This window comes from Chrysemys picta, chromosome 1, assembly GCF_011386835.1.
Source record: "Chrysemys picta bellii isolate R12L10 chromosome 1, ASM1138683v2, whole genome shotgun sequence".
Lineage (NCBI taxonomy): Eukaryota > Metazoa > Chordata > Testudines > Emydidae > Chrysemys > Chrysemys picta.
The window spans coordinates 62,556,385-62,569,861 of record NC_088791.1 but is presented as its reverse complement, the minus strand read 5'-3'; the positions used below and the strand labels follow the sequence as shown (position 1 = coordinate 62,569,861).

Here is a 13,477-nt window from a genome sequence, read left to right as displayed (position 1 = left end):
ATTTCAAAAGTTTGCGGGGCTTTAAAGAGTGGGGGGAGGAGGAGCTTCTGGTCTCCATGACCTCTGGGCTGTGGAGTTCACAATTGTGACCAGAGTGGTCAGTGTCGGGCATTGTGGTACAGTTGCTGGAGGACTATTAGGATCAACACAGGTAATGCAGTGTTTACATACATGCTGCATCGACTTCAGTACATCGATGATGGCTCAATGCCACTTTGGGAGGTAGTGATACAATGTTGGCGTAATGCACAACTCATATTGGTGGGAGACAAATATAAGTTTAGACACATGCACAAGTAGATTAATGTAAGGCAGCTTACGTTGACCTATCTTTGCAGTTTAAACCAAACCCGAGGATTTATTTTCCCATTGCTAGAGTGTCAAAAGTTGTTTTAGCATCAATTGCAGGCCAAACTCATGCCTACAGTTACTGTTTCAGTAAAAGATCAAATGCTAAGACTCTTAGGGTGAAGTCCTCGTTCCCATGAAGTCAATGGGAATTTTGTTGTCAACTTTGATGGAGTCAGGATTTCATTCTTAGTCTTAGCTGACAGGTATGGCAAAGATTATCTGCCTGTTCTGTAGTCGTTTATTTTTGATTAATGAAAATGCTGCATTTTCCCATGGTAGTCTGCTTCTTATACACAGCACCTGTGTACTCTTTGAGAAAATGGACACAAGTTTTACAGGAAGTTCCTTGGTGTCTGCAGCACCCCTTGGCAGAGATTGGAAACTCTGTAGCAGCTGTCGGTACATTAAAAATTGAGGTTTTTGTTGTAATTAATATAAAATTAATTAATACAATTACTATACTGTCCCTTATTTTTTATTTTGATATTACGTTTAAAAAAAAGTCCTCTAAATTTCAATATGCTTCAGTTGTATATGTTGACAGTACAACACAGAACTGAACTATAGAACCAGGTGGGCAGTTTCAGCTGTTTACAGACAGAGACAGACATCATGTTTTACGTTCAGTTCAGATGGTTTTTGGGAGATAAACCACTGGTTATTTTTGGTTTTTGTGTGTGTGTTGTGAGACTTAAAGCTCTCAACAGTTGACACAATTATTTTAGTTTCTAAAGAAATCATTGTACTGATTTCTGCTTGGTTCATATTTTGATATTGCTCTTTACAACTGTAAAGGCCAGAGAATTAATTTCTTTTAAAATGAGATCTTACATTTTGGAGCACAATTTTGCAACTGTGAAATATCAGCACTCACAGAGCACTGCTCATAAAACTAATCCTTTATCTCTATAATAATGTAAATAGCAAACTAATCTACACATAACTGAGTCTAGCTTTTGTTCATAGCATAGCATCACCATGGAAATCCAAAGAATTCAAGAAAATGGGTTTACGTGGTCTGCTAGCCCTATCTATGGGTGCCTTACCAAAAACAGGAAAGACTGCTGTACAGAGTGCCGCTCTGAGCTCATCAGTACACCAGTCTGAACTCGCAGAGTGATAAATGTTGGGAGCTGGAGAAAGAGAAGAGAGATGGAAATGGAGAACACAGGAAACAACAGCTGGCAGACTCAATCTCACACATCTCATGGGGTAATGAATAGCCAGCCACTGCACTGACAGAACAACATATAAAGACTGACAGATCTTGGGGTCATCATTATAAACTTGTCAGCAAAGTGCAGATAGGCATTGCCATTAGCATAAAGGGTGTCAGTCTTGCCCTGGAAATCCTATTGTATATTATCACTGTTTTCAGCATATGCCTAATCATCGCTGGATCATCAATATAAGCAAGTTTCCATAGAGATGTAAATGGGGAAAATAAAATGAGTCAAAATTTGCAGGTACAAATAAGACTTTACTCTTTTAAATCACATTTAGGCTTCATTGCTGTTAACTTGTAGAAACCCATCACCTGCTCTGGAATCTTTACTCCATGTTTGTCAGTCTTTTATTATCTAAACACACTCAAGTTGGGTCCTTCTTCTGCATCTGTCCCATTCGCTCCCCTGCCCCCCACCAGCAGTTATTGTTAGTACTTCTGTAAATCAATTCTTATAATTTAATGTAAATTGAAACAAAAATCAAATGTGGATTAAACATTTTATATGCACCTCTACTACTTTCTTATAGTAATACAGTAATGCAGATTAGAAAATAAGATGGAGCCAAACTCTTCTCTCAGTTACGCTAGTATAAAGCCAAATTAACTTCACTGACTCAAGTCTTGAGACAATCCCAATATCATAATTTGTTGAAGCCTTTTATAAAACAAAAAGTAGCATCTGAAATTTATCTCAGGGAAGGCATAAAAATCACTGGAAATTCGAAGAGACATTTAAATAATTTTCTGTTTGCTTGAATCAAGCTGATAAAGGAAGTGAACTGACAGAATGGCAGTGCAACAGTGTTTAAACACAGAATATGACCTTACTGATAAACATGAATACTCATATTTGTAGTATTTAGTAACTGCAACCTTTATAAATTCTCTCTCTAATGCTCAGAAAATAGTATGAAATACAAGTATGTAGCAGAGGAAGAAAATTAAGTATCAGTTTGTCATAATCAGACCGGTAATGAAAACCTAATAATCTTAATCAGCTTCCTTACTTCTAAAGCTCAGTAAAGACTGGTTAAATCTCTGACCTTGTTGCTAGGGCAACTGCCCTAGAGGGATGGACTATGAGGTAGATTCTCATCTAGCACCACATGGTCATAGATACTGCATCATCAGTGTACCAGTACTTTCTTGAAATTGCATCACAATGAACATATCCCTCATCTAGCAGAAATCAAAACTATCCTAACATACTGAGGACATCCATTTCCCTGTTAAAATTACAACATTAAAGCCCTTTAATCTTTAACAATTAGAGTAGACAATTTCTAATATTTCTCTAAGTACTGCACTAACTGGGTCAAGGTATATTTTCTCAGCTACAAAATGAAATATGTACCTCAATGGGAGACTGAAGCAAGTTTGAACTCAATTGTATAGAGACAGCCCAATATCCACTAACAGCAGCTGAACAGGATAAATCCTTCACTGTCATGGGGAAGATTCTTTGTTCCAGCTTCCCACTATTGGAAAGTTTAAATTGGCTTGAGAACCACATTCAATTAAATTTAGCTTCAATTGTTACAGAGGAAGGAGGGGATGGCTCCCCTGAGGTTCCCACTAATGGTGATGATAAAAAAAAAATCAGAGTTGAGAGGAGGGGATTGATTGGAGGGAACCCCTACTCACCCATTCAATGGCAAGAGGAAAGGTAGAGTCTGCCCAGATGATCTTTTCATTAAATCATATGCATGTTACCAGCTCCCATGAATGTAATCAAACCCCAGTCTGCTAGAAATCAAAAAGATTTTTTTTTAAAGGGAAGACTCATTAGACACCAGCCAAATTTAAAACTGCCATTCTGGCATGCTACACTGCAGAACTTGCTTACCTGCACAGTCTTCCAGCAATAACTCATTAGTTTAAGCCTATACTGAAAATAATCCCTCTCCAAAGAAGCATATGGCTGGTTATGATTTCCAGCAGGGCTCTAATGATTGCTCTATGGTAGTGAGGACATCAAGAACAGATGCAGTAAACAGACATATTCATCTCTGTAAGCCAGCAGGAATGGGACAATGGAGAAAATCTTCATGTGCTATTTTACTGGAGACCTCTTCTGAAAAAAATCCTCTTGTATAAATATAAGGGCACTGTGCTAAAAGTTTAGACAGTGAGGCAGCTAAATCCTTTCCACTGTGATTACAGAAGAGGGCAGTACAAATATCTGACTGGCAATTAGGACTTAGAGCAGATGCTATTCCCATTTGCAGGTCCTGATTAGCACAGAAACAGAAGTCAGACCCTCCCACCAAGCTGAAGTTAAAATCAAACCTTAAATAAATCAGTCATCAATATAGCAGATAACCAGGAGGAGAGAATACAGCCATAGCACAAGGATGGCAAATTGGTGACCTGAGGACCACCTGAAACAAGCTTTGTATAGTCAGCCATGATGGTAAAAACAGTATGGTTTGCAAGGTATTAACCAAAGACATACAACAACACAGGGAAGTAGCCAACAAAAAAAGCAAAAATCCCGTGCTCTGTCCATCTGTCCTCCAAACATGGGCAATGGGCAAAAGAACAGAGAAACTTTTGGAAGGAAAAAATACAGTAGATGGGGAGGCCAAATGAGAAAACATAAGGGCATGAGGGGTGGTGGTGGGGAAATAGATAAGCTGGTAAATCAGATCCATCTCTGAGGCTTCTGACAATTGGCCAATGTGGCCCTTATCCTCTATTATAAGGACATGGCAGGGAAGCTAAATGATTGATTGGCATCAGTCTTTCCCACAAAGTATGTAGGGGAGATATACCTACCCTTGGTCTACTCTTTTAATGGACATATAGATGAGATAGAATTAGAGATTGAAGTGTCCGAATGGGTGCTGAAACTGATAAACTAAGGAGCAATAAGTCATCAGGACTGGATGATATACACTCACACACACACTGGATGAATTTAAGAGTGAAGTGATTGAACTGCTAACAAAAAATATGCAATCTCTCACTAAAATCAGCTACTGTACCAGAAAACTGGAGGCAGGAGTACCTATTCATGCTGCGCTCTGCCCCCACCCCACAAAAAACAATGTGAGGGGTGATCCTGGAAATTAGTCTTACTTCAGTACCGTATAAGTAATTTGAAACTATAATTAAAAATAGACACTTAAATGAAGAAAGTAAGAAACCAGTGGAGCTTCTATAAATGAAAAGTGTGCTTCTGCAATCTACTAGAATTCTTTGAGCATATAAACATATTAGCAGATAAAGGAAAACTAGTCGACAATTCACTGACACTTTCAAAACGATTTTGAAAAAGTCTCTAATGAGAATTTAAAAAAAAAGTAAGTAGTCCTGGTGTGAGAGGAAAATTACTGTTATGTCATGATGCCAATGGGAGTTGTGCACGCTCATTCTAAGGCTGAATTTTGTACCAGGTATCTTATGGAATGCAGATAAATATTAGGATGAGTAACTATCTGTTATCAGCATAAGAACTAGATGGTTCAGTAAATACTGGCCATCTTATTTCTCAAGTTCAAGGCTGAGTTCAGTTTCATATTTCCCAGATATATTTCATGACAGAAGCTCAGAGTCAAGTTACTTGCAATCCATATCGCTCCCACCCAATTTAAAATTAGATCATTAAACTCTTAATGAATGTGAAAAATAAAAATAACTAGCCCATAGAGTGTGAAGAGAATTTGATTTCTCCAGATATACTGTCCTGTGGCTGCATCTTCCTTCCCACACCCTATCTATTGTTTGGGCATGGGTCAGTGACAGAGTGGGAGGAAAGGCACTTCACAGTTCCTCCTGCATCTTCTGCTGGAGATCATCAGCTACAAATTCTCTATCCAGTAACAGGACTTTCATGAATAGTTACTCCCCTTCCAGGAACACTTTAGGCAAATAGCCCTGTAGCCAGATAGACGGTCACTTTGGCCACTACCCCCAAACGGAGCACTAGGATTATAATGTACAATATGTTTACACAATGCTTAGCAAAACAATGCATGATCTGGCTGTGGCCTTTAGGTGCTACTTCAATATAAATGTTAAATAATAAATAAATAATATAAAGAAATAATAAGTAATAAGGAGAAGTGTGATGGCTTCTCAAGGCAGGCTGCTCATGGGAAGCAGGACCCATTTGTGAACCTACGCACAAACACCAGGTTCAGAAAAGCACAGGGTCATTACTTAGATTGTCAGCTCCTTGGGGCATGGACAGTCTTTTTTGTTCTATGTTTGCATGACACCTATCACAACGGGGTCCTGGTCCATGATTGGGTCTCCGAGGTACTACCGCGATACAAATAATAATTCATTACTACGGGCATTTGGGGTTCAAATGCCAGTGGTAAATGTTGCGACTTGTACCATATTAACATTTATTTAATAAATACTTAAAATAGTAAAAAACAATTCTTTATAAATGTTCTTTCATACTGATGTTGAGCCTGTGTAGTGGGGATGAGGGAAGGAGCATAGAATAGGTGGGTGCAGTCAGGAAAAGTTAAAGGATCCTAAATTTAGTAAATCTGATTTACTGATGATCGCGGTGAGGGGGAATCTCTTCCCCTTTCCTATCATGGAAGGGGACTGGCAGAATCTTTAGCCAGTGTATGCGGGTCTCATAAAATCCACATGCTTTGCCAACTTATTCTCTCTGCAAATCTCAGTCTCATCCTGCAGTTGCCTTACGTCTGAGCTGCCAGAACACAAGGTGGACCTGATAATTGCAGGAAGGTGAGGCCAATTATAACATCCAGAAGTTCTCAGATACACATGCAAATAACCTCACCACCACTCCCCTCCATATTTTGGCTCCGGTTACAGATGGACAGTAGGGCTGTAGGAGCAAAATACACAAGAGATAAAATTTTAGGGTTAAACCCAATAAAACCAGTTCTTATATCCAAAATGGAATTTCAAAATAATGCTAAAACCTCGAGGGGGTGGGGAAATAGCCAAACGAACCTGCCAATATTTTCAAAGGTGGATGCTTTATGTTATGTAAGTGGTCTGATTTTTCAGAGGTGTTGAGTGGCTTATTAATGTTCAATGGGATGTGTGTGTAACTCAGAGCCTCTTAAAGACAGGCCACTTATTTTATATATGGCTAACTTTAGATATCCATGTTTGAAAATTTAGCCCCAATTCTTAAAAATTTCCCAGTGTGGCTGCTCTCATTCTAATCTAGTTTGTTTCCTGATGATGGGCAAGTGGCAAATCAGAAAACCAGCAGCTCAGATATTCAGAGCTGGCTGTCAGCCAGCTTGTAATTAAAAGGCTTTTGATGGGCCTATGAGGATCTACTGCAAACACCAAAGCAGCTGCTTGAGCTCCTGACACTGTGTGGATGTAGAAAAACCATTTAAGAATTAGTGTAGTGTCCAAATGAAGCAACCTGTGAAAAAGATCGTTGAAGATGCTTATCAACTCATTTGAGTTATATATATCTTTAAAATATTTAGCTCCTTGAGTATCTCTCCACTTCTATATGAAATCATCATGACCAAAAAAAATTTTTGCTGGGAAAAATCGAAATGAAATAGTTTGTTTTCGGACAGTGTTACTCTGTATCTGCCTGAACTGCTGCAATGCCTAATGGAAGTTGCAGTTCAGATCTCATCCTCCCAGTTTCCTCTATGGGCCAGGCTTCCCAGCCAGACTACATACAGCTCACTTGAGTCACTGTGTAGACAAGGAAGACTGCAGTGCATCATGGGAGATGTAGTCCAGTCAGGAAGCCTGGCTCTTAAGGGTGAGGCATTGTGGACAACTCAGGCGAATGCAGTTCAGTGTTAAACTGAGGCAAAAAAATCCATCTGAATTCAGTTCAACAAGTGAAAATAAAACGTTTAGAAATTTTGGAATTGAAATGTTTAGTTTTAATTGAAAATATTGAAACAAAATGTTTTGACATTTCAAATTAAATTTTTTAAGGAATTTTCCATTCTGCAGAGAGTTTTGATATTTTGACTTTTCATGCCAATTCAGGATGAAAACAAATGCTGAAATAGAAACTGGATTTTGATCAGCTCGAATTATTATATAAAAGCTGTGGAATTCTGTTTAAACTTCCAAGAAAGCACAAATTATTACTGCCAATCTCTCCAACCCCCCGCCCACAACAAAAAACAACAACCCTCAATGACTTATCTAAAAATGTCACAAGAAGAGAGGAAGCCTGAAGAGGCACATATGTTAGGAATTAGAAACTTGTCATCGCTTTCATGAGTCTCAGCCTCCTCCGTGGCACTTTCAGTTGTGAATGTTTGTTCACAAAATGAAAAAAATCTTGTCCTTGTTCCTTATGCTGTCACTCAGCATACATTCAATCTCAGACACTCAGCCTACACTTGCTCAGGTGCAAGATCACACAGCCTAGCAACTGTTCACGTTCAGTACCAGATATCCTCTTCCTCCCTGGGCTCACCTTACCCCCCCACTAGCACAGGGTGTTGTAATCTGCACCGTGCTGAACCATACGGGGCATCGCCTTGCTCTGCAGCATGAGGCATGGGTCACTTGCTAGGATCAACTGGGTATATCTCACTGTAGCAGGGTGGTCACCCGCTCCAGCCCTGGAGGGGTTAAAACAGCCCTGGGAAAGAGCTGCCCCGGAAGCCAATACGCTAGGCTGATTGGGGAGGCAGCCATTCTATGACTATCTACTCCAGAGCAGGTTGTAATTGCTGTTGGAACTACCACTTGTCCTCCCAGTAGGATAGGGCAGTTTTATTTTGAAGCAGAGACTCATGGGATCCAAATTGAATCCACATCTACTTTAGAACTGCCCTGGCCAGCTTTGGGTTTTTTTGGAGTTTGTGCATGACTTGCAATGCTGTGACTCCCACCCCAGACTAGCCCCCAGCATGGGTCCTCCACTGGGGAGTGAAAAACCAGAGCAGAATAGGAAATAAAACAGTAGCACAGAAAAGAGCGAACATCCTTAGGTGAACCTTTTGGGGCGTGGGGAGGGAAAAAACTGGTAGAAAAAATAAAGTGTTGAAGAAAAGTGCTGAGGAAAAAAGAAATCCCTTCACCATATATTTACACAGCAACTAGACAGGCCTCAGAAACATACTAACTTGCACTGCACTCCTCTCTCTGTTTACCAATATGTTTTACTTAACACCCAGATGCTCCTTTCTCAGTTCCCATATGTTTTCAAAAATGGGGGAGGGAAAGCATTTGCTCCATTACAGGCAGTTACAAAAGAAACATTTTGGAGCAGCAGAAAAGCGTCAAAAAATTGGCTGATTAAACCATGAGGTTTCTTGTCTCTTTTCACTATTCTAGGCTTTCAGAAATTATGTAGAAAAAATTACTAAAATATTAGGGCATTTCTTTTCAAACTTGTGGCAGTAAAATATCTGAGAAACTGTGTGATGCTGTAAGATTGAATATGACCATTTATATAATTGTTTTTGCCATTGTTACACAATTGGAACAAACTATGTACCAAGTATGTCATGTAAGGTGTCATTGGAAAAGTTATGGCTTGCTAAGTATGATTATCCTGTTTATATATATATATGTTTTATTTTTGTATCTGAAGTTATGAATATTAGCTATGTATTAGCATCATACATATGTGCTGCATTCCTGGGTAACAACCACCATGTAAAATTTACTTTGAGGCCAGACAGCTATGTGTTGACAACCTATCAAAGAAACTTAACTCTCACAATGAACCATAGAAGAAACTCATTCCATCCTAATGGCTCTTCCTGTGGCCACCTCAGGTTCCAAGGGGGCAATGGCTTCCCCCTGTAAGTCACCAAACCATGTAAGGATATGTAATATGCTCATGTGACATTGGACTTCACCTTAAGCCAGTAGCTTTCCACAAACTGGGCTGTGAGATTTGTTTGAGACAGTAAATTTCCAGGCACCTGGCAAAGGATATGAAAGACCCCTGAGATATCTCCATTTTGCCTCTTTCAGGTCCTGATTCTCTGGATTGTGGAAAAGGAGCATATAAACAAAAAGGAGCATATAAACAATGGACCGAGGGCCTTACAATCTTTTGGAAGTTACCAGAGAGACTTTATAAGCTAGCAGTCTATTCCATAACTGCTACAATATAAGATATAATAACTTTGCAATTATTTGTATGTATATGATCTATTAACCATTATTAACTCTCTTCTTTTCTTTTGTTAATAAACCTTTAGATTTTAGTTACTAAAGGATTGGCAGCAGCACGACTATTGGATATGATCTGAGTTATATATTTGACCTAGCTATGTGGCTGATCTCTTGGGATTAGAAGAACCCTATGTTTGATTAAATTGGTTTTCAGTAACCACTCATCATAGAGTCCAGTGTCTGAGTGGTGAGACAAGGGCTGGAATGCCTAAGGAGACTGCATCTTTGACTTCTTGTTAACCAATTTGGTGAGACAAAAGTTTACTTTTGTTACTGGCTTGGTATAATATAATGATAGACTAATCATCACTTTGGGTGAGTCTGCCCTATTTCTAAGCAGTTTGGCATCCTCAGCTGTTACCCACTGAGGCACAGTGACAAACTGTCATGTAAAACTACATGATGTAGAGATCAGGTCAATAACAAAAATACAGCTTTATGCAAAGATGTAGTTGTGTGTCCTCCGCATATGAGAAGTCTCTTGTTCAGAATAGGACTCAGAAAGCCATTTGCAGTACATAACTACTGTATTGAATGTAATATCTCATGGACAATACTGTATATTTGTATGTGCCAAATACTTGCTCTCTCTTTATACAGCACTTCCTTAACAAATGTTGCATGTAAAAAAGTGGTTATGTTTCTTCTCGCATATTAACCTCCCCCCCCCCCCCCCGATTTGAAGCAAAGCATAAACAGTTTTCAAGGGGAGGCTACATGGTTGAGGGTGGAGAAAGGGAGTAGAGCTGGTACTCAGGGATCTAGGTTTTATTATTCCCAGCTCTGCCACTGATTGCCTTTGTGACCTTGGGCCAAGTTACTTTATCTCTATTTGTGAATCAGTTCTCAGTGACCCTGCAACTGAAGAATTTTGGCCCAATGATACTTCCCTCCCTTACTGGTGCAAAATTTTAAAGATCCTTAGCATAAAATGCATCACAGAAAACGGCAAAGTTTATTATGTAAACTGCATTTTAATTTAATCTTTAGGTTCTATCATGGAATCTAAATGAAAATTTTCCTATTCAGTAGTGTTAGATTTTTAATATAGAATACAATTTGAATCAGAGGCATGTTACTTCATGATGAAGTGGTCTAGGCATGTTATTAATAGTCAGTAATAGCAAACATGAAATTTGATAGTATTCTTTTCTGAAATGCCTTTTCCATTAAAGGATGTCGTCTTTTTGCAACTTAGTGCTCGATCACACTAGGGAGGCAAAGCAACTTTCTTAAGTGATAAGTCAGCAATAAGGGGGGAGGACCATCATGACAGATATTTTAGCCTTTTGAAATCAAGGATAAACAACAAATTCTTTAGGAAAAGGGAAGAGAAAGAAAACAGTATAGAGAACCACTTAGCAGCCATCATATCTACCATGGTTAATAGCAATCTCATAATATTATGAAATCAAGAAGCATGGGAGAGGCTACAAGGTTTTACGAAGTCAAGGCTGGTGCTTGCCACTACACACAGCTTTGCATCATATTGCTGAATGGCAATCTCAATTTTTTGTACACATTGCATTTTAAATTAGCAGGATAAATTGATAAAGCAAGCATATACCATACACTGAAAAAAATGCTCTATCTAGCTATTTAGACTGGGCCTATCACTATGATATTTAAGTGTTCTGAAGTCTCAGAACACATTTACAGCTTTTCTATAAAAAGAGACAGAGAAAGAGGGACAAAGGCTAAACTCGCTTATCTAGTGAGGATGGCTTTAAAGAGATTCAAAAGGGGCAGATGACAAAAGCCCACAGGGAAGCATAAATAAAAGGCAACCTTAAAAGAGGTCTAGATATTTTGGGGGGCGGGAGGAGGAAATTAAAAATTACAATCGGGTAATAGGAGCAGCAAGAGTGGAATCACTGCAGTAATCCACTCAACATCTAGATATCTACACAGAAATGCAAAGAATATGGGGAATAAACAGGAAGAACTGGAAGAATTAGTAACAAGCTAAATTATGACTTAACTGGCATCAGTGACTTGGTGGGATAAATCTCATGACTGGAATATTGGTATAGAGAGGTACAGCTTCTTCAGGAACAAAAGGGAAGAAAAAAAGGGTCCAGAATGAGGTGAGAGGCAGACAAATTGAAAGTCTCTGGGTAAAGATAAAGGGGGAAAAATAGGGGTTAAGCCACAGTTGGGGACTACTACAGACCACCAAATCAGGAAGAGAAGATGGATGAGGCATTTCTAGAACAAATAACAGAAATATCAAAAACATGAAACCTGGTAGTAATGGGGGACTTTAACTACCCAGACATCTGTTGGAAAAGTAATACAGCAAAACACAAAATGTCCAGTAAGTCTCACAGACTCAAACTTTAAGGTCAGACGGGACCATCGTGATGATCAGTCTGACCTCCTGCACATTGCAGGCCACAGAACCTCACCCACCCACTGCTGAAATAGACCCCTAACCTCTGGCTGAGTTACCGAAGTCCTCAAATCATGGTTTAAAGATTTCAAGTTACAGAGAATTCACCATTTACACTAGTTTAAACCTGCAAGTGACCCAGGCCCCATGCTGCAGAGGAAGACAAACCCCTCCAAGGTCTCTGCTAATCTGATCTGGGGGAAAATTCCTTCCTGACCCCAAATATGGCGATCAGTTAGACTCTGAGCATATGAGCAAGATCTGGGAAACGCTGTAATAACTCAGAGCCTTCCCCATCTGCTGTCCTGTTTCCAGCAACTGCAGATATTTGCTATTGGCAGTTGCTGATGGGTCACATGCCATTGTAGGCAGTCTCATCATACCATCCCTTCCATAAACTTATCAAGCTCAGTTTTGAAGCCAGTTAGCTATTTTGCCAACACTGCTCCCCTTTGAAGGCTATTCCAGAACTTCACTCCTCTGATGGTTAGAAACCTTCACCTAATTTCAAGCCTTAACTTGTTGATGGCCAGTTTATAGCCATTTGTTCTTGTGGCCACATTGGCGCTTACCTTAAATAACTCTTCTCCTTCCCATGAATTTATCCCTCCGATGTATTGATAGAGAGCAATCATATCTCCCCTCAGCCTTCTTTTGGTTAGGTTAAACAAGCCAAGCTCTTTGAGTCTCCTCTCATTAGGTAGGTTTTCCATTCCCTGGGTCATCCCAGTAGCCCTTCTCTGCATCTGTTCCAGTTTGAATTTATCTTTCTTAAACATGGTAGACCAAAATTGTACACAGTATTCCAGATGAGGTCTCAGGAGAACCGTGTATAATGGTACTAACACTTCCCTGTCTCTACTGGAAAAACCTTGCCTGATGCATCGTAGGACTGCATAAGCCTTTTTCTTGGCCATGTCACATTGATGGCTCATAGTCATCCTGTGATCAACCAATACACCCAGATTTTCCTCCTCCTCTGTCACTCCCAACTGGTAAGTCCCCAGCTTATAGCAAAAATTCTTATTGTTAATCCCTAAATGCATGGCTTGCACTTCACACTATTAAATTTCATCCCAGTTCTATTACGTCAGTTTACAATATCATCCAGGTCTTCCTTTTTGATATTCCAGCACTTCTCCATACTGGCTATACCTCCCAACTATATGTCATCCGCATGTACTCCCACTTTTTGTCCCAAGGTCAATAATAAAAATGTTAAATAAGATTGGTCCCAAGACCAGTCCCTGAGGAACTCCACTGGGTAACCTCCCTCCACCCTGATAGGTCTCCTTTCAGTATGACCCATTGTAGTTGCCCCTTTAACCAATTCCTTGTCCAACTTTTAATTCTCATATTAATCCCCATCTTATCCAATTTAA

The 13,477-nt window shown here is 39.5% G+C and overlaps 1 protein-coding gene across 6 annotated transcripts in view; it reads right to left on the bottom strand.

The window, feature by feature from the left end:
- The window catches only part of SRGAP1 (SLIT-ROBO Rho GTPase activating protein 1), a 249,407-nt gene that overhangs the window by 144,552 nt on the left and 91,378 nt on the right, over positions 1–13,477 (bottom strand). The gene's annotated exons all lie outside the window — the stretch shown is intronic.